We start from the raw sequence: 20880 nt of genomic DNA, 5'->3' as shown, positions 1-20880 counted from the left end.
AAATGAACCTAATGCATTAGGGATGAATAAGATTAACTAAACTAAAGGGAGTGGGAAAGAAAATAACTAATCTAAGTAACTTTGGAAAACTATTTTGACTAGATACTATAAGGCTAAAGACAAAAATAACTACATACAAATACTCTAATTAGTAAATACGTTTTTCACTAGGGTACAGGTTAGCAATCTGTAACCACTTCATGTGTATTCTAGAAGTCAACAAATTAGTGAGTCTACTCTACATCATGAACGCCAGTTTTCTGACAGAGACAGAAGTTACAAATAAGGAATGGGAGAAGGTTAGGATGAACTTTGTGGTATTGGATTAGAATAGATGTCAATATGAACCCACAGTTTTAAACATATATAGAAATAAAGGCAGGGTACTGTGGCTCACGCATGGAATCCCAACACTCTGAGAGGCCAAGGCGGGAGGATCACTTGAGGTCAGGAGTTCAAGGCCAGCATAGGCAAAATAGCAGGACCTCGTCTCCACTAAAAATTTTTTTTTTAAATCAGCGGGGCATGGTGGGTGCATGTCTGTAGTCCCAGCTACTTGGGAGACTGAGGTGGAAGGATGGCTTAAGCCCAGGAGTTCAAGGCTGCAGTAAGCTATGATCACGCCATGGCACTCCAGCCTGGGTGACAGAGCGAGGCCCTGTCTCAAAAAGAAAGAAATATCAGTATGTGTGTATGTGCGCGCACATATATGTTTATACATATATACATAAAATATGTGTATGCACGTATTATATATATACAAAAAATATATAATATACTGATATATTTCCTAGTTCTGTCAATTGAAGTCCTAAGAGCAATAAAACTCCACTAAACATAATGAGTATACAGATTTTGATTTTAAATACTATTCTCCAATAAAAGGAACCAGAACTCCTTGGAGAAGTAGACTCCAGGACTGGTGCAACGAAAAATAAAAAGAACAGCCTGTGGCCCCAGAATATAAGGAAGTGCTTGAAAAAGGGTAGAGGCCAACCTGAAAGAGTTTCCAATGGCCAAAGCTGGAACAATTCGAACAACAAAATAAATAATGATAGTATTGGATTATAACCCATAGAAAATAAAGATCCATAAGAAGACACTAATATAAACAAATAATTGAATAAATAAGTGAGGGAAAGGTGACATCTCTCCCTTACAGAAGAATTCCAATTAATAAATGCAGAAGGAATGAGGGAAATACAAAATCATAATTAGCCAAACACCACAGTAACAACTGTTGCTGACAAGATCTACCAATGGATGTTAGAAATCAATGGCAGAAAGTTTGAGGAGAAACTGTATATCCACAGTCTCCAAGTATCTCCCCCAAGATATGTATGAACAATAAAGGGAAGAATAGTAACTTTACCATGAAGAATACCGCTAAGGGTTCAAAGTTAAAATATCACTAGCAAAAATACATGTCAACACCATGTACCCCCTAATACGATGCATTGAGAAGGATACAACATCACTTCTGTAGTTTTCTTGCAAAACATGCTTAGCCTCAATCAAATCATGAGAAAAAACATTAGACAAACCCAAAATGAAAGAAGTTCTACAAAATAACAGTACTCATCAAAAATGTGAAGGTCGTGAAAAACAAAAACTGAGGAACTGTCAGAGATTGGAGAAGATGAAGAAGACATAACAACTGAATGCAACGTGGGAACCTAGATTAGATCCTAGAACAACAACAACAAAAAAGGCATTAATGGGAAAAACCAGTGAAATTAAGTAAAATCTGCAGTCTAGTTAATAGAATTACACCAATGCCAACTTCCTGGTTTTGATCATTGTACTATGGTTACATGTAAGTTGTTAACATTAGGGGGTGCTTGGTGAAGAGTATGTAAGAACTCTGTACTATTTCTGCAACTTTTCTGTAAGTCTAACATTATTTCTAAATAAACCATTAAAAATAAATAAAATCCATTAACCAGTCATCTGATACAACTGTCACATCTTCTTGCTCAAGGATCTCATCTGAAATTTAAGTCCCATTAATTTAGAGAGCCCAGTAGGAGACATCAGAACAAACTAAAATCATAAAAATCGGATCTGGCATCTAGTAAGTAACTACTTTATGCTCTTTTTCACTTTTTGTAGTTAAAGAAAGTGCTAACAGATGTGACTTTACTGGCTTTGCAAATTTCTTTGTAAATGATTTGACCAACTTTTTATGTTTTCAACATCATGATAATCTGCAATATGTGCTCATAACAATGTATTTTATGCGTTATGTTAAGCCGAAGTTGTGTAGAGTTTTGTTGTTGATTTTTTTGTTTTTTTGTTTGGTTGGTCCGTTTTTTCTTTTTTTTTTTTTTTTTTTTGAGATAGAGTCTCACTCTGTCTCCCAGGCTGGAGTACTGCGGTGCAATCACAGCTCACCAGCAGCCTCAACCTCCCAGCCTCAATTGATCTTCCCGTCTCAGCCTCCCTAATAGCGGGAACTGCAGGTATGCACCACCATGCCCAGTAAATCTTTGTATTTACCATAGAGACAGGGTTTCACCGTGTTGTCCAGACTGATCTTGATCTCCTGGGCTCAAGCCATCCTCCCACCTCGGCCTCCCAAAGTGCTGGGATTACAGGCGTGAGCTACTCTGCCTGGCCAAAAGTTCTATTTACAGTTTTAAAAATACCTTCAACAGATTATAGTATATTGTTATTATACAGTAATCCAACTATAACATTCAAGTTTTGTTTCACAATTTTTTTTTTTTTTTTTTTTTTTTGAGACGGAGTCTCGCTCAGTCGCCCAGGCTGGGGTGCAGTGGCGGGATCTCAGCTCACTGCAAGCTCCGCCTCCCGGGTTCACGCCGTTCTCCTGCCTCAGCCTCCCGTGTAGCTGGGACTACAGGCGCCCGCCACCGTGCCCGGCTAAGTTTTGTATTTTTAGTAGAGACGGGGTTTCACCGTGTTAGTCAGGATGGTCTCGATCTCCTGACCTCGTGATCCGCCCATCTCGGCCTCCCAAAGTGCTGGGATTACGGGCGTGAGCCACCGCGCCCGGCCCACAAGTTTCTTTTCATCCTAACACAAACGTTTCACTCTCCAAGCCACAATGTCATCATTACCATCATTTTAAAATCTGAAAATCTGAATTTTAAAAGATCAGCTCCTTCAATACATCCAGCCCTTTTTTCTTTTTCTATTTCAAATATTAGGGAGTATTTAGCATGACTTTTTTGAGGGGAAAATGCTTGGGACATTGGAATTGTATTACTATTTATTATTTGCACCCTCTACTAACCAATCCAGTCCAATCAACAACATATCCTCCAAAATTCCTTTAAATTAAGTGAGATTTTCAAGAGATGTTTATATTAATAAGCAGATTAAGTGACGCATTTACATTTGCTTTCTCTTCCATGCACCATCAGGGTGCCTGCATTGGAAATGGAATACATGACCAGCAAATGAATGGATGTGTCACATGTAAACAGCATGACTGGAAATTTAAGAAGCAAAATGATAAGAACCTTCGGGAAAGCAAAATTCATAAAAGTTTAGAATTACAAGAGGCCTTAATAGGCCATTTAATCCATTCCAATAACAACAACCCGAGATGACAATCTATCCTATTTTTAAAAGGCTCCAGATTTCCAACCTCCCTAGATATCTCATTCTGCCATACAATCTTGTCATGTGATTTGGGGGAAATATTATGACTGTTCTTTGCCCTACCTAATGCTACCTTTTCTCAAATAATATAGCAATACATCTTAACTCACTTCCAAGATATATAAATGTGTATAAGTGCATAATACATATGTATATGTGTCCGTGTATGTGTATATATATGTATATGTACATTAATGCATAAGACAGGCACCTAGGACACTCAATTTTGCTTGTATAAACACAGGCTTTGGAAACACATATATTAAAGGGACATATTCATCCCACATTAATCACAACAGGCACTATGAAACAAACAATGTCACAGAACAATTTTGGTCTAAAAATATCCAGTAGAAATCAATTTCATAAAACCTTGAGGTAAATAGGTTTCTTCCCACTATGAATAATCATAGTTTCTTCGCCTTCTACAAATACTGCCCCATTTTGAGCAACCACCACTAGCAGCATTGTAAAAATATAATACATACATATGTACTAGATCCAAATAAACAATGTTTTAACGTTTGGTTTTTCAAACCACTTAGGTAACAATCATTTTGGAAAAGAGCCCAATGAAAAAGATAGTGATGGCAGAGTTCAGCCAGTGATAATGAACAACTAGCCAGTTTTAATCAAGCAGGCCAGAGAACTGATTCAAATAAAACAAATCATTTTTGGAATATATATAGAATGAGGAAGTCCCAAGCAAGGATTTAAAAAAAAAAAAAAAATGTGTCTGTTAGGAAATACACCAAAATGTTAACCATGAAATGCCACCTCTGGAGATGTAATCACAAACATGGGTTAGTTTGTTCAGATTTGTTATTCCTATCATTTGATTATCTCTATATTCTAAGTATTATAGACATTTCTTAAACTAAAACAAATCTGTCCCTGTGTTTCACAGCTCTCTAAGATAACATGTCTTTTACATAACCTCCTGGGAAAGGTGGTACTAGCTCCTGTTTTCCTCGTGTCTCCCAGTAACCTGCCTCCCATCACAGAACAGACTTCACCATGTTCCCCGGGGTAGCTCCTGTCATCACCATCATCATCCTCACCTCACGCTGAAGACTAAACAATGCGCCCCGCCTCGCCTCGCCTCCCGGTTGCAAAGGCTTTATAATTTGTTGTTTTATCGGGGCGGGAGATTTGGAGAAAGGTTTAGCAGATGATGAGTTGCCCCCACCCAAAGACAGAGGAGAGGAGGAAGACACGTCGTCCCAGCCTCCACCCCGCTAAAGGCGGCCGGCGCCTGGGGACACCGGGGTCGCGGCTCTCCCCGCACTCTGAGAGGGAGTCGGCCGCCGCCCTCGGACCGAGCCCCAGCCGAAGCAAGGGAGCTGGTCAGCGGATAAAGGAATGAGGCAGAAAGAGACGCGACCACCGTGGGGCCAAGGCACAGACACTGTAAGGTTCTGGAGGGGCGGGTCCCTCGGCCCTCTCCTCGGGCGCCTCGGCTTCTACGCTGCTCGGAGGCGCCCGGGCGGCAGGAGGCCTCTAGAGCCGGGGACCCGGGAGGGCCGCGCCGCGCCGAGAGGGCTCCCCCAGCTCGCTTGCCGTCCACCCGGGACCCCAGCAGCACCGCTCGGCGGCAGTCCCGAAACGGTCCCGGCCGGCCCTGCGCGGCTGGCAAAGTACACACACACACACAGGACCAGGAGGACAGAAGATGATGCGTTACCGTATGCGGCTCTGGAGCTGGCGGGGTGGGGCGCGGCTCCGGCGACCCGAGCCCGGCTCGGCAGAAGCTGCGGCGGTCGCGTCCTTTATTTTTGCTGCAGCAGCAGCGACTTGTCAAAGGGAAAGACGTAAGAGGCGGCAGCAGCAGCGGCGGCAGGCGAGTCTCGCGAGATTTGAGCGGAACTCTCGCGCAGCCGGGAGCCCTCGCCCCGCCCAGCAGGCCCAGAGCGGGAGGTGAAAGGGGAGCGAAGAGGAACGCTGGTCAGGTGGAGCTGGGGGTTGAGCGAAAAGGGGGGAGGGGATTTGGGCGCGAGGGGAGCCAAGCTAGGTGCTGGGGGCACTTTGCCACCGCGCGGCCCTCACCTTTCAGCCCTCGCGGAATCCGGGCAGCCCCGACTGCCTGCGGGGACCTGACTCCGCAGATGAAGCACAATTGGGGGCGTTTCACAAAGGATGGTGAGGAGTGGGGGGCCATGCGGTGCGCCCCGTTTTCCTGGTGGTGGGCAGGGAAGACTCCGTCGCCCGGCGAGGCTCGGGGACACGCGGTACGGCCGGCGGCAGGGCCAGGGCCACACCCCTTTATCTCCGCCGCGCACCCGGCGCCCCACGCTCTTTATCTCCCATCGCAGCGGAGGGCCGGCCAAGTTCAATCACATAAAAGCGTTTCACTTGACCTACTCTTCCACTTTGTTCGTGTCTTTGCGCCTTACGGGACTGCCAGAACCCTGCAGATGCCAGGGCCTGGCTCCTAGGTTTTCTTTTCTGTTTGGGAACACTGAGTAAAGTGTCCTTTGGGTGACTTACATCCTTGATCATGACCTCGACCTCCACAGTGAAACCCCATGAGGGGAAGGACACGGACTGGCTGAGTCCTCACCGTGTCCCCAGTGCCTAACATAGGTCCAACTGGACGTTAAATTGTTGAATGAGGCCGGGCGCGGTGGCTCAAGCCTGTAATCCCAGCACTTTGGGAGGCCGAGACGGGCGGATCACGAGGTCAGGAGATCGAGACCATCCTGGCTAACCCGGTGAAACCCCGTCTCTACTAAAAAGTACAAAAAACCAGCCGGGCGAGGTGGCGGGCGCCTGTAGTCCCAGCTACTCGGGAGGCTGAGGCAGGAGAATGGCGTAAACCCGGGAGGCGGAGCTTGTAGTGAGCTGAGATCCGGCCACTGCACTCCAGCCCGGGCGACAGAGCGAGACTCCGTCTCAAAAAAAAAAAATAAATAAATAAAATAAATAAATAAATAAATTGTTGAATGAATACCCCATCTCCAACTTCCTCTTTCTACCTGGTTTTGCTCCTGGACTTCCGCCTTTCCAGCCACCTTCATGGTGTCTTTCCTTCCAAATATTCTAACGAGCACCAATTATGTGTAACTGACCGATGACATGGGGACAAAAAATAGAGTTGGCCTCTGCGTTCCAGAAGTTTGCCATCTAATTGGAGGCGTAGAAGAAGCACACAAACATACAAGCCATGAATGTGTCACTAATGTAAGAAATTACGGTATAGACAGACGAGGGAGTGCTTACCCATGGTTAAATTAGATATATGTTTGTGTGTCACATGAGGCAGTTTAGTCCAAGAGTTAGGAGCCATGTGCTTCACTGTCAGACACTGGTGGGAATTATTCTGGAATCCCACTTATCCCAGGTGTGTGACCTTGGGCAAGTTGCTTGAGCTCTCTGAACCTCAGTTCCTTATGCGTCAATTTATTATACCAGTTCTTATTATCACAAGGTTCCTCTGAGGAGTGAAATATATGTAAAGCTCACATACGGCACATATGAAGTACTCATTAAATGGTGGGTCTTACGTGTGTAGCTTTTAAGTTTCTATGTATAAAATGTGTATCTATTTCTGGTAAACGATGTAAGGGAGTAGCTACATGAGGAGTGATGTCATTGTTGCTAGTGCTTTATGATCTGGGTATTGTGTGTGAAGCTCACTCAAAAGCAACAAGCTGGCCGGACGCGGTGGCTCAGGATTGTAATCTCAGCACTTTGGGAGGCTGAGGCGGGCGGATCACGAGGTCAGAAGATCGAGACCATCCTGTCTAACACGGTGAAACCCCGCCTCTACTAAAAATACAAAAATTAGCCAGGCATGGTGACACACGCCTGTAGTCCCAGGTACTTGGGAGGCTGAGGCAGGAGAATGGCGTGAACCCGGAGGCGGAGCTTGCAGTGAGCTGAGATCGAGCCACTGCACTCCTTGTCCTCCTTTTAACTCATTGATACACTGATCTATGCCACTCACAAATATCATGACATTCTGTTTTTCTTGAATTTGTAAAACTACTGGTTTTGCCCATTCTTTTTTTTTTTTTTTTTTTTTTTGAGACGGAGTTTTGCTCTTGTTGGCCAGGCTGGAGTGTAATGGCACATCTTGGCTCACGGCAACCTCCACCTCCCAGATTTAAGCGATTCTCCTGCCTCAGCCTCCCAAGTAGCTGGGATTACAGACGTGTGTCACCATGCCCGGCTAATTTTTGTATTTTTAGTAGAGGCGGGGTTTCACCATGTTGGCCAGGCTGGTCTCGAACTCCTGACCTCGTGACCCTCCTGCCTCGGCCTCCCAAAGTGCTGGGATTACAGGTGTGAGCCACTGTGGCAGGCCTGGTTTTGCCCATTCTATTTCAAGAAAAGGACTGCTTACTTTATAAGACCAATCAAGAGACTCCCTGTTTTACCCTCTCCTTAGCTTCCACCCTCAGAGCTGTGTGTAAAAGAGAATTGAATACAATTGTGTTCAGTTGCATACAATTAGCAAATACTATTAGTGTCAGCAAGTGAGCCCTAACTACTAGCCACCATCACCTTGACCACACCACTTTTTCCCAAAAAACTGTTTCTTTCTTTTTTCTTTTTGAGGCGGAGTCTCACTCTGCTGCTCAGGCTGGAGTGCAGTGGCATGATCTTGGCTCACTGCAACCTCTGTCTCCTGGGTTCAAGCGATCCTCCTGCCTCAGTCTTCCAAGTAGCTGGGATTACAGGTGTGCTCCACCACACCCGGCTAATTTTTTTATATTTTTAGTAGAGACAGTGTTTCACCATGTTGCCCAGGCTGCTCTTGAACTCCTGACCTCAAATGATCTACCTGTCGCAGCCTCCCAAAGTGCTGGGATTACAGGCATGAGCCACCACACTGTGCCAAAACACTGTTTCATACTCAAATCAGCATATCCTAGAACCTTGTCAGCATTATTCTCCCAACTCCACCAGTTCGTTTTATTCAGATTTCCCTAAAGAAAAATGTTGGAGATGGGAGGAGTGGATAGAGGGATTCAGAGCCACAGCCAAGTCCTCAGCATCACAAGCCCTTGGTCTGATAGCCCTCTGAGCAGCACACCTTGGCCATACCAGTCAGCCACATCTTCCTCCCCTCACACATGTCACCCCCACTTCATGCCTCATATTTCACAGTACCACACCACAGCTGGGAGGTCCCAGGCAAAGGAACTGGAGAATCAACAGTAGAATACATGGTTTTCATCTTTCATCTGCGTATGGGAAATGTGCAGCTCCTAGAGGACTTAGTTGGAAGTGAAGAAATCCAGCAGAGCAGTAAAGTGTGGAGGCAGAGCAGCAGGGGTAAACGTACACTGGGAGTAAGTTTGTGTTGCCCTTGGCACTTGGCTCAGGAAACAAATCACTCTGAAAACAGAAAAGAACTCCAGAGCAGGAATCCATGGACATGAGTTCTGGTAGCTCCAGAAATTGCAGCCTAGTTGCCCTCTCATTACACAGTCTTTCTGAGCCTAGTCTCACATCTGTAAACAGGGGTGATAATAAAACCTACTGCCTGCCAGAGAGTATCATGGGAGTCAAATAACATAGGAAAGTACCTTGTAACTATATTTGTAGCACTATTTAAGTGTGAGGTATGATTATTCATTGATTCATTCATTTAACAGATCTTTGTGGAATGCATATCATAAGTCAGGCATTGTGCAAGGCACTAAATATACTATTGAACAAGCTTAAATACCTGCCCTCAAGGAGCTTATGGTCTAATGGGAGGAGAGAGGGAAGAAAATAGATCATTATAATATCACATGAGGAGAGTGCAAGTGATAAAGGTACAGTGGGGGGGAGCAAGCAAACCAGAAGAAGTACAAAAAGAGCTGAAAGCTTTTTTGGAGGAGGTTTAGAAAACATACGTAATGGGCCAGGCATGGTGGCTCACACCTGTAATCCCAGCACTTTGGGAGGCCGAGGCAGGCAGATTACCTGAGATCAGGAGTTCAAGACCAGTCTGGCCAACAGGGCAAAACCCCGTCTCTATTTTAAAAAATACAAAATTTATGGGCCGGGCGCGGTGGCTCAAGCCTGTAATCCCAGCACTTTGGGAGGCCGAGACGGGCGGATCACGAGGTCAGGAGATCGAGACCATCCTGGCTAACGCGGAGAAACCCCGTCTCTACTAAAAAATACAAAAAACTAGCCGGGCGCGGTGGCCGGCGCCTGTAGTCCCAGCTACTCGGGAGGCTGAGGCAGGAGAATGGCGTAAACCCGGGAGGCGGAGCTTGCAGTGAGCTGAGATCTGGCCACTGCACTCCAGCCTGGGCGTCAGAGCGAGACTCCGTCTCAAAAAAAAAAAAAAAAAAAATACAAAATTTAGCTAGGTGTGGTGGCTGGCACCTGTAATCCCAGGTACTCAGGACGCTGAGGCAGGGAGAATCGCTTGAACCTGGGAGGCCGAGGTTGCAGTGAGTAGAAATCACACCACTGAACTCCAGCTTGGGTGACAGAGTGAGATTCCGTCTCCAAAAAAAAAAAAAAAAAGTATCCATAATGAAGATTCAGCACATTTCATGAAGAGCGATTCCTAAATCAACTCCAAAATAACTTCAACAAATTGCTTTGTTGTGGGCTGTGAATTCTCCTTGGTTCTAATAAAAACTCGTATCTCCTAAACCATTAGAAAAGAGTCTTTGATATGGAGTCATTATATACACCCATTAGCTTTGAAGAAAGATGAAATTAGGGGAGAGAAAAATCAGTGGTATCTTAATTAGAAATATTTTATTGTTACAGCTTGTGTTTAAACACCAGAAGAAGAATTTATTCCACCTCACATACTTGGTACCCAATAATTCCCTTCAGCCAGTCTTTCTGATCCAGGTAATATTGCAGATCAGAGTCTAAGAGGCATTTCCAAAATACGATAACACATACCTTATTTTCATTTATGGTTTATTTTTACAGATGGTCCCTGACTTCTGATTTTTCAGCCTTACAATGGTGTGAAAGCAATATGCATTCAGTAGAAACTGTACTTCAAATTTTGAATTTTTATCTTTTCCTGGGCAATATGGATATTCTCCTACAGTCTTGGGCAGTGGCAGCAAGCTGCAGCTCCCAGTCAGCCACGCAGTCACCAATCCTACAGTGTCCTGTTTTGCCAGATGATTTTGTCCAGCTATAGGCTAATGTAAGTGTTGTCAGCACTTTAAATTAGGGTGGGCTAAGCTATGATGTTCAATAGGTTAATTCTATTAAATGCATTTTTGACTTTTTTGTTGTTGTTGAGACAGACTTTTGTTGTTGTTATTGTTGTTGTTGCAGTCACAGCTCACTGAAGCCTCTACCTCCCAGGCTCAAGCAATCCTCCTACCCAGCCTCCCAAGTAGCTGGGACTACAGGCACATGCCATCACACTCAGCTAATTTTTTTTTTTTTTTTAGTAGAGATGAGGTCTGCTATGTTGTCCAGGATGGTCTTGAATTCTTGGACTCAAGCAATCCTCCTGCCTCAGCCTCCCAAAATGCTGGAATCACAAGCATGATCCACCACGCCTGGCCTGATTTGACTTACGATGGATTTATTGGAACATAACCCCATGGTATGTGGAGGAGCATCTGTACTCTGCTTCTTTACAAAAGGCTTTGAGATAGCTATTAACACTTTATTCATAATCATATTCCCTACAAAGAAACTCCAAGAGAGTGCATCAGTCCATCATTTCTCACAATTATTGAGTGCCTACCATGTGTAAGACATTATGCTAGAACTATAAGCTGTATGAAGTATGTCCATACCCTTTAGGGGTCTGAAAACTATAGATGGAGATATATATCCATGAAAAGATAGCTAAATAATAAACAATTCTATCCTTGTTTCCTTATAGTTGATTCTGTCTCTCTATATTTCCTATTGGTTATATGAGCAAAATTATGAAGTTAGGTGCCCAACTTCTGAAACTTGTTCACTCTACGCTGCTGCTTTTCCAGAGAAGCAGGATATCAAAGAAGGGCAAGATTTTAACTTGATAGTTATAGATCTATAATAGGTATTTTAGTAGGTCTTCTTGAATAACTCATCCTTTAAACAGAGCACAACCATGACAATTTTCTCTCGATATAGGTAAAATTTGAAATTGGCGAAACCTAAAGACTAATTTAAATTAATTCTGGAAGACAAAGACTTGCAGAAAAAATAGCCTTTGATAAAAAGCAATATGATATAAAGTAAAAGAAAGTACAGAAAAAAAAACAAATATTCCCAGAACTCAGAAGAGACTCCTGGAGAGAATTTCATCCAGGTGGTAGAATTTGAGAGGGTAGCTGACAGCTAAATACAAAAAGTTACATATTCTGATAGTAAGGTATTCTCAGAACACCAACCTCCAAGCCACAAAAGTTGCCTAGAATTTTTGTTAAAATGTATCTACATATGAAAACACATTTATTGCCTCCTATCTTGCTAACAGATAATTGATCTGCCAAAGAGGTTTGAAGGGGGAGGTAGGATACTAAAAATAGGATCAGAAGATTGGCAGTTGGTTCTTTTGGAAACAGAGTTATTTCTTGCTAAATGCAAACCTTCTAAGGTTTCTATTTGAAATCCATATCCTAAAATCAAATATTACATACACTAGGACAACCCACCGCCTAAACAGTATTAAAGACTTCCCTTTCTAGCTGTTTCTTAGACCTACAATGCAATAACCATTTTTAGATAAATTATTTTTACAACAGTTAGTGTTGTTTCATCAAAACACAATACCCTGGGGCGGACACAGATGAACATTTTCTCACTCAGCAGTAGGGAATGGAATATTGATTCTGGGGAAAGAAAATGAAGCTACAGGGGGAAAAGCCTACTATGTACGGAGAAGGGAAAGAAGAAGGGCACTAACAGTTATAGAGTGCTATCCATGCCAGACACTGTGGTAGCACATTGAGAAGAAGATGAACTAGGCACATCTTTGTTCTGGAAAGAAAATAATAAGAAGCATGTATAAATAGTTTTACCTTTTTTCCACACTCTGTCAAGCCTCAGGATATATAAATAATCATAACACAAGTTAGAAAGTTGTGAGCACAATAAGAGGTATGTATCCCTTTTTCTCCTTTCAGAAAAGGACTGGGGGTCTTAGACGAGGTATAGTTAAATTACAGCAGGTTGGATCAGGGACAGTTAATGAGAAATGGGTTTTTTTTGTTTGTTTTTGGTTTTTTTTAAGACAGAGTCTCGCCCTGTTACCCAGCCTGGAGTGCAGTGGTGCAATCTTGGCTCACTGCAACCTCCACCTCCCAAGTTCAAGCGATTCTCCTGCCTCAGCCTCCCGAGGCAGGAGAATGCACCACCAGGCCCAGCTAATTTTTTTTGTATTTTTATTAGAGATGGGGTTTCACCACATTGGCCAGCCTGGTCTTGAGCTCCTGATCTCAAATGATCCACTTGTCTCGGCCTCCCAGAGTGCTGGGATTACAGGTGTGAGCCACTGCACCCAGCTAGAAATGGGTTCTTAAAGGTTGAGTGGTTAAATTTGGACCGTGGGAACAGGGCACATTCTAGGCACAAGAAACAGGATGAGCAAAAGTGTTCTCAGGATCAGCAGGCAGTCCAGTTTAGTTGTAGCTCTGTGATGCTTATGTTTTCCAAAACTCTTGGTTGCAAGTGACAGAAACCGAACCTGAACTTGCTTAGGCAAAAGTGAAGAAGAATTAGCTCAAGAGATCCAAAAAAGGGTTTAAATGTCAAGCTAGGATAGGGCAACAAGCCAAGGCTTCAGGAACTTCTGGAGCCGGGAACTCTGTTGCTTCTTTGCTCACCTTGCTGCCTTGGCTTCAATTTATCTGAACACAGACCGGCTTCCTTCATATAACTGGATATATGGCACCCCTTAGCTTTATGTCTTACCATTTCCACCCCTAGAATGGGAATAACATTCTTAAGTTTGAAAAAAAATCCTGCAGGAAGAATGCTAATTGGCCAGGTTTGGATCAGTGCTCATCCTTAGACCAATCGCAGGGGGCCCAAGGGAGGGGCAGGGCATAGTAAAAGAGAAAATGGGTGATGAGGTCTGGAAAGCAGAGTCTTGTGAGGCTGTGTTCGGATAATTGATAAGGACTGAAAGATTGCAACTTTACAAGAAGCATATCAACAGGTGAGGAAACATGTTGGCCCAAAATTATGGTAACATTTGCTGCACTACCAGGTTAAAATGAGGTGGAATATTTTATGGCATTGTTCAAATTGTTAATGTTTTGTCATTTCAGTCAAGATGTGAAACTAGATGGATCTCTCACACTGGCTTAATGATAGTAGGACCTGGAATCCTTCATCACTTATCTAGCCACATGACTTTAGGTGAACATCTTAGCCAACCTGAGCCTTGATTTCCTCACTGAAAAATAATAGTAATAATTATAGCTAACATCTGTTGAGTCTTGGTGTTCTAAGCACTTTTCAAATATTTAATATTCAAAACAAACCTATAAGGCTCTATAAATCTGATACAATAATCCCCATTCACAAGATTATTGTAAAGATTAAAACCCACACAAGGCAGGGCGCGGTGACTCACGCCTATAATCCCAACACTCTGGGAGGCTGAGGCAGGTGGATCATGAGGTCAGGAGATCGAGACCGTCCTGGCTAACATGGTGAAACCCCATCTCTACTAAAAATATAAAAAATCAGCCGGGCGTGGTGGTGGTCACCTGTAGTCCCAGCTACTCGGGAGGCTGAGGCAGGAGAATGCCGTGAACCCAGGAGGCGGAGCTTGTAGTGAGCCAAGATCACGCCACTGCACTCCAGCCTGGGAGACAGAGCGAGACTCCATCTCAAAAAACAAAAAAACCATGTAAGATGCATGGCCTGGGCTGGGTGTGGTGGTTCACACCTGTAATCCCAGGACTTTGGGAAGCCAAGGCAGGCGGATCACTTGACGTCAGGAGTTCAAGACCATCCTGGCCAACATGTTGAAACCCCATCTCTACTAAAAATACAAAAAGCCGGGCATGGTGGCGGGCACCTGTAATCCCAGCTCCTCAGGAGGCTGAGGCAGAAGAATCACTTGAAACCAGGAGGTGGAGGATGCAGTTAGCTAAGATCGTGCCATTGCACTCCAGGCTAGGCAGCAATAGTGAAACTCCATCTCAAAACAACAACAACAACAACAACAAAAACAGATGCATAGACCGATGCCTGGTGCACAGCCAACCCTGAATACATCATAATTTTTAATGATCTGTTGTCCAAAAAAGGACACTCTCTGCATTTCCTGATTGCTTCGGGAACCAAAAGCTTTGAAAAAACAAAAACAACAAATGGAAGGAAAGGACTCTAGACTCTGTGACTCCTTATCTCTAACATAGAAGGGGGTAGATAGAGTAGGACTTATTAGGGACTAAAATAAGTCAGGAGGAGAGCTACCAAAAAATAAACAGAAAGTAGGAAATTGAGAAGTGTGGTAGTGGAATGTCAAGCAAATGAGAGTGGCCTAGGTTTTTGGTTCTTTTTTCTTGCAGGATAGAACTTTCCAAAAAATGCCCATTAGTAAAGCAGAGCCATTTAAAGTTCTCATGTCTTTGACCTGAATGCTGTCAAACAACTCAGATTATTCAACCAAGGACAGGAACTAACACTCATTGGCAAAATCCATTGTGTTTGCGCTCTGTGCTGAGCCCTTTATACACAGTTGACCCTTAAACAATACAAGGGCTGGGGGACTAACCACACCCCACCCCTGCAGTCAAAAGTTAATGTATAACTTTTGATTCCCCCAAAACTTAACTACTGATAGCCTACTGTTGACCAGAAGCTCTACTAATAACATTAAAGTCTATTAATATGTATTTTGTATGTTATGTGTATTTTATACTGTATTCTTAAAATGAAGCAAGCTAGAGAAAAGAAATCATAATAAAGATAATCATAAGGAGGCTGGGCACAGTGGCTCACGCCTTTAATCCCAGCACTTTTTGAGGCTGGGACTGGGGATCACTTGAGGCCAAGAATTCAAGACCAGTCTAGGCAGCATAGCAAGACAATGACTTTACAAAAAATTTTAAAAATTAGCTGAGTGTGGTGGCACACACCTATAGTCCCAGCTACTCGGGAGGCTGAGGCAGGAGGATTGCTTGAGCCCAGGAGTTTGAGGCTGTAGTGAGTTATGATTGCACCACTGCACTCTAGCCTGGGTGACAGAGTGACACTCTGTCTCTAAAAAAAAAAAAAAAGAAAGAAAATATAAATGACTTTCTGCAGGTCGCCAGCTATTAAGTAGCAAGACTGGGATTCAAACACAGGTCTGTCTCACTTCAAAGCCTAGACTAGAAAATAAGTCCTACTTCCTTACCAGGGTGAGATATTCAAGGCATGAGTACTGCCAAAATCTGAGAAAACTGATGAAAGAATAGGCCCTTCTTAACCTGTCTTTCTCCTACCCTTTCTCCTGTGTTCATCCCCCTTACACAGCACCTCCTGGCTGCCCAGGCCTGGAGACTTTCCCCAAGGACTATCTTCTCATCCAAATGTATCTGTCCTATTCTGCTCTTCACCATAGTGATACTGCACTGTAAAGAATTGATGTGCCTTTCTCTCTAGTTCACACATTTTTGCATTCTAAGTTGGACTTCCTGGGAGTACTGAACAACATTAAGAAATAATTCAAAAGATGGAAATTTAAGAACCTGGAAAAGGGACATGGATAAAACCAAAGCTGTTTACAGAGAAGTAGGCCTCTGAGAGTTCACCAGGTTGTACCATAGAGATCTTCACAAACATATACACACACACCCCCAGCTGTGAGTTCCCTGAGAGCTGAAACTGGGGCTGTCTTGTTCAGTGCCTGGAAATTGATAAATATATTATGAATCAATGATACCTGAAATATACAGCTGCACTTTATTTTCCCTGGGCCTCAGACTAACCCAGCACACGGGCCAATTGTTCCAGGTGACAGGATTTGTATTCATCTTGAGCAAAACACCCCTTCCTATCCCCTCTCTTAGTGAGCCCTGCTGACCCTCCAACAAGGTCAGAAAGAACCAAGCCTCAGTGAATGACAGTGACCCCCATCATTGTGAAATATGGGATAAAGCTTTCAAGAGCACTGAGAGAATGAAGACAAACAGGTCTGCCTGTGTGTGGTGGTGAATGTGAGTTACTGCAGACAGTCAAAGCAATCACCAAAAACTCAGCAAAACCAGCAGTTCCTTGAGAAACATTCACTAGCCTTATGAGGATCTACAGATTATGTAGATGGACTCTCTTGGTTGCAAAGGGGGAACATTACTGGTTCATATCACTGGAAATTCCATGATATATCCAGCTTCAGAAATGGCTGGATGCAGATAAACAAGATCATCACAGCCTTTATGTCTCACACTCCATCTCCAGGCACTGCATTCCTTTGGAATGGCTTCATTCCCTAGCAGCTCTCTCTCTCTCTGCATAGAGAAGGATCATGGCATCTAGCAGCTCTAGGCTTATGTTGTCATTAGAATTCTTTTTTATTGCCAGGCATGGTGGCTCACGCTATGTGTAATCCCAGCACTTTGGGAGGCTGAGGTGGGCGGATCATGAGATCAGGAGATCAAGACCATCCTGGCTAACACAGTGAAACCCCATCTCTACTAAAAATGCAAAAAATTAGGCAGGCGTGGTGGCGGGCACCTGTAGTCCCAGCTACTTGGGGAGGCTTGAGGCAGGAGAATGGTGTGAACCTGGGAGGCAGAGCTTGCAGTGAGCCGAGATCACGCCACTGCACTCCAGCCTCCAGCCTGCATGACAGAGTGAGACTCTGTCTCAAAAAAAAAAAAAAAAAAAAAGAATAAAAAAAAAACTATAAAATAAAACACAATTTCAAAAAACAGAAAAACAAAACAAACAGGCTGGGCACAGTGGCTCATACCTGTAATCCCAGGACTTTAGGAGGTGGAGGTGGTAGAATTGCTTCAGCCCAGGAGTTTAGGACCACCCTGGGCAACATAGTGAGACCCTGTCTCTACAAAAAATAAAATATTAGCCAGGCATGGTGGCATGTGCCTCCAGTCCCAGCTACTTGGGAGGCTGAGGTGGAAGGATCGCTTGAGCCCAGTAGGTCAAGTTGCAGTGGGCCATGATTGTGCCACTGCACTCCAGCCTGGGAGACAGACCAAGCCCCTGTATCAGAAAATTAATTAAGTTTGTAAAAGCCCACCCAAAACAGGACCGTGGTAGCCCACGGATTACAGTGCCTGTAATCCCAGCACTTTGGGAGGCCGAGGTGGGCGGATTGCCTGAGGTCAGGAAGGAGTTCGAGACCAGCCTGGCCAACATGATGAAACCTTGACTCTATTAAATTATCACTTTACTGTATTAGTCTGTTTTCACGCTGCTGACAAATACAAAAATTAGCCAGATGCGGTGATGAGTGCCTGTAATCCCAGCTACTCGGGAGGCTGAGGCAGGAGAATCACTTGAACCCAGGAGGCAGAGGTTGCAATGAGCCGAGTTCACAGCACTGCACTCCAGCCTGCACAATAGAGTGAGACTCCATCTCAAGAATAAATAAACAAACCCACCCAAAACAAATGCATAGCTCAATCTAAAGTGAAGATTCTTGTCAACACCAAGTCAAGAAATAGAATATCTTGCCACCTACCCCAGAAGTTCCATCCATGAGCTCCTTCCCAATTGTAACCTTCCTCATATCCTGAGTTTTATATTAATCACCCAAAGTGCATTATTAAACTAGGGTTCAGACTTTCCCATTCTTCTCCAAGCTAGTATGTCCCTAAGCTTCTTTCAACCCATATCTTCCCCTCTGATATGGTTTGGCTCTGTGTCCCCACCCAAATCTCACCTCGAATTGTACTCCCATATTTCCCACTTGTTGTGGAAGGGACCTGATGGGAGATAATTTGAATTGTGGGGGGTTTCCCCTATACTGTTCTCATAGTAGTGAATAAGTGTCACAAGATCTGATGGTTCTATAAGGAGTTTTTGCTTTTGCATCTTCCTCATTTTCTCTTGCCACTGCCATGTAAGAAGTGCCTTTAACCTCTCACCATGATTCTGAGGCCTCCACAGCCATGTGGAACTGAAAGTCCAATTAAACCTCTTTTTCTTCCCAGACTTGGGTATGTCTTTATCAGCAGTGTGAAAACAGGCTAATACAGCAAATTTGTATGAGTATAGGGAGGTGTTGCTGAAAAGATACCCAAAAATGTGGAAGTGACTTTGAAACTGGGTATCGGGCAGAGGTTGGAACAGTTTGGAGGGCTCAGAAGAAGACAGGAAAATGTGGGAAAGTTTGAAATCTCCTAGAGACTTGTTGAATGGCTTTGACAAAAATGCTGATAGTGATATGAACAATAAGGTCCAGGCTGAGGTGGTCTCAGATGGAGATGAGAAACTTGTTGGGAACTGAAGCAAAGATAACTCTTGTTACATTTTTAGCAAAGACACTGGCAGCATTTTGCCGCTGCCCTAGAGATTTGTGGAAATTTGAACTTGAGAGAGATGATTTAGGGTATCTGGCAGAAGAAATTTCTAAGCAGCAAAGCATTCAAGAGGTGACTTGGGTGCTGTTAAAGGCATTCAGTTTCATAAGGGAAATAGAATATAAGTTCATAAAATGTGCAGCCTGACAATGCAGTAGAAAAGGAAAACCTATTTTTTGAGGAGAAATTCAAGCTGGCTACAGAAATTTGCATAAAACAAGGAGCTGAATGTTAATCCCCAAGACAATGGATAAATGTCTCCATGGCATCTTCACGGCAGCCCCTCCCATCACAGACTCAGAAGCCTAAGAGGAAAAAATGGTTTTGTGAGCCAGCCCCAAGGTCCCCATGCTGTATGCAGCCGAGGGACTTGGTGCCCTGTGTCCCAGCCACTCTAGCTGTTGCTAAAAGGGGGCAGGATATAGCTTGGCCCATGGTTTCAGAGAGTGCAAGCCCCAAACCTTGGCAGCTTCAACATGATGCTGAGCCCACGAGTGCACAGAAGTCAAGAATTGAGGTTTGGGAACCTCCACCTAGATTTCAGAAGATGTATGGAAATGCCCAGATTCCCAGGCAGAGGTTTGCTGCAGGGGTGGGGCCCTCATGGAGAACCTCTGCTAGGGCAGTGCACAAGGGAAGTGTGGGGTTGGAGCTCCCACACAGAGTCCCTACTGGGACACTGCCTTGTGGAGCTGTGAGAAGAGGGCCAACATCCTCCAGACCCCAGAATGGTAGATCCACTGACAGCTTGCACTGTGTACCTGGGAAAACTGCAGACACTCAACATCAGCCTGTGAAAGCAGCCAGGAGGGGAGCTATACCCTGCAAAGCCACAGGGGTAGAGCTGCCCAAGACTATGGGAATCTACCTCTTGCATCAGTGTGACCTGGATGTGAGACATGGAGTGAAAGGAGATCATTTTGGAGCTTTAGAATTTGACTGCCCTGATGGATTTTGGACTTGCATGGGCCCTGTAACCCCTTTGTTTTGGCCAGTTTCTCCATTTGGAATGACTGTGTTTACCCAATACCTGTACCTTCATTGTATCTAGGAAGTAACTAGCTTGCTTTTGATTTTACAGGCTCATAGGCAGAAGGGACTTACCTTGTCTCAGATGGACTTGGGAATGTAGACTTTTTGGTTAATGCTGAAATGAGTTAAGAATTTAGGGGACTATTGGGAAGGTATGATTGATTTTGAAATATGAAGACATGAAATTTGGAGGGGCCGGGGTGGAATGATATGGTTTGGTTCTGTGTCCCCACCCAAATCTCATCTTGATTGTACTCTCATAATTCCCAGATGTTGTGGGAGGGACCCTGTGGGAGATAATTTGAATCATGGGGGCAGTTTCCCCCATACTGTTCTCATGGTAGTGAATAAGTCTCATGAGATCTGATGCTTTTATCAGGGGTTTCCACTTTTGCATCTTTCTCATTCTCACTTGCCACCACGTAAGAAGTGCCTTTTGGCTGGGCACGGTGGCTCATACCTGTAATCCCAGCACTTTGGGAGGCCGAGGCAGGCGGATCACCTGAGGTCAGGAGTTCAAAACCAGCCTGGCCAACATGGTGAAACCCCGTCTCTACTAAAAATACAAAAATTAGCTGGGTGTGATGGCATATGCCTGTAGTCCCAGCTACTCAGGAGGCTGAGGCAGGAGAATCGCTTGAACCTGGGAGGTGGAGGTCGCAGTGAGCCAAGTTTGTGCCACTGCACTCCAGCCTGGTGACAGAGCGAGACTCCATCTAAAAAAAAAAAAAAAAAAAAGTGCCTTTTGCCTCCCGCCATGATTCTGAGGCCTCGCCAGCCATGTGGAACTGTAAGTCCAATTAAACTT

The 20880-nt window shown here is 44.2% G+C and overlaps 1 protein-coding gene and 1 long non-coding RNA gene across 12 annotated transcripts in view; one reads left to right on the top strand and one right to left on the bottom strand.

Annotated features, from left to right (window-relative positions):
* Nucleotides 1-5427, bottom strand: part of HERC1 (HECT and RLD domain containing E3 ubiquitin protein ligase family member 1) — a 221373-nt gene extending 215946 nt beyond the window's left edge. For 9 of the 11 annotated variants that reach the window (XM_009210354.4, XM_003901041.5, XM_009210356.4 and 6 more), the window contains exon 1: nt 5315-5425. The gene's annotated coding sequence lies outside the window, so the exon portion shown is untranslated. Of the gene's footprint in view, nt 1-5314 lie in introns of all 11 variants that reach the window. The other 2 variants (XR_004185128.1, XM_017960691.3) reach the window with 2 other exon arrangements.
* A 74-nt stretch (nt 5428-5501) lies between these two features.
* On the top strand, nt 5502-10850 carry LOC110743694. Its single transcript, XR_002523086.1, has 3 exons — nt 5502-5579; nt 10357-10443; nt 10528-10850. It is a non-coding gene; the product is annotated as an uncharacterized LOC110743694 (long non-coding RNA).
* Nucleotides 10851-20880: the final 10030 nt, after the last annotated feature.

Source organism: Papio anubis, chromosome 7, assembly GCF_008728515.1.
Source record: "Papio anubis isolate 15944 chromosome 7, Panubis1.0, whole genome shotgun sequence".
NCBI lineage: Eukaryota > Metazoa > Chordata > Mammalia > Primates > Cercopithecidae > Papio > Papio anubis.
This window is presented reverse-complemented; position numbering and strand designations above follow the sequence as displayed.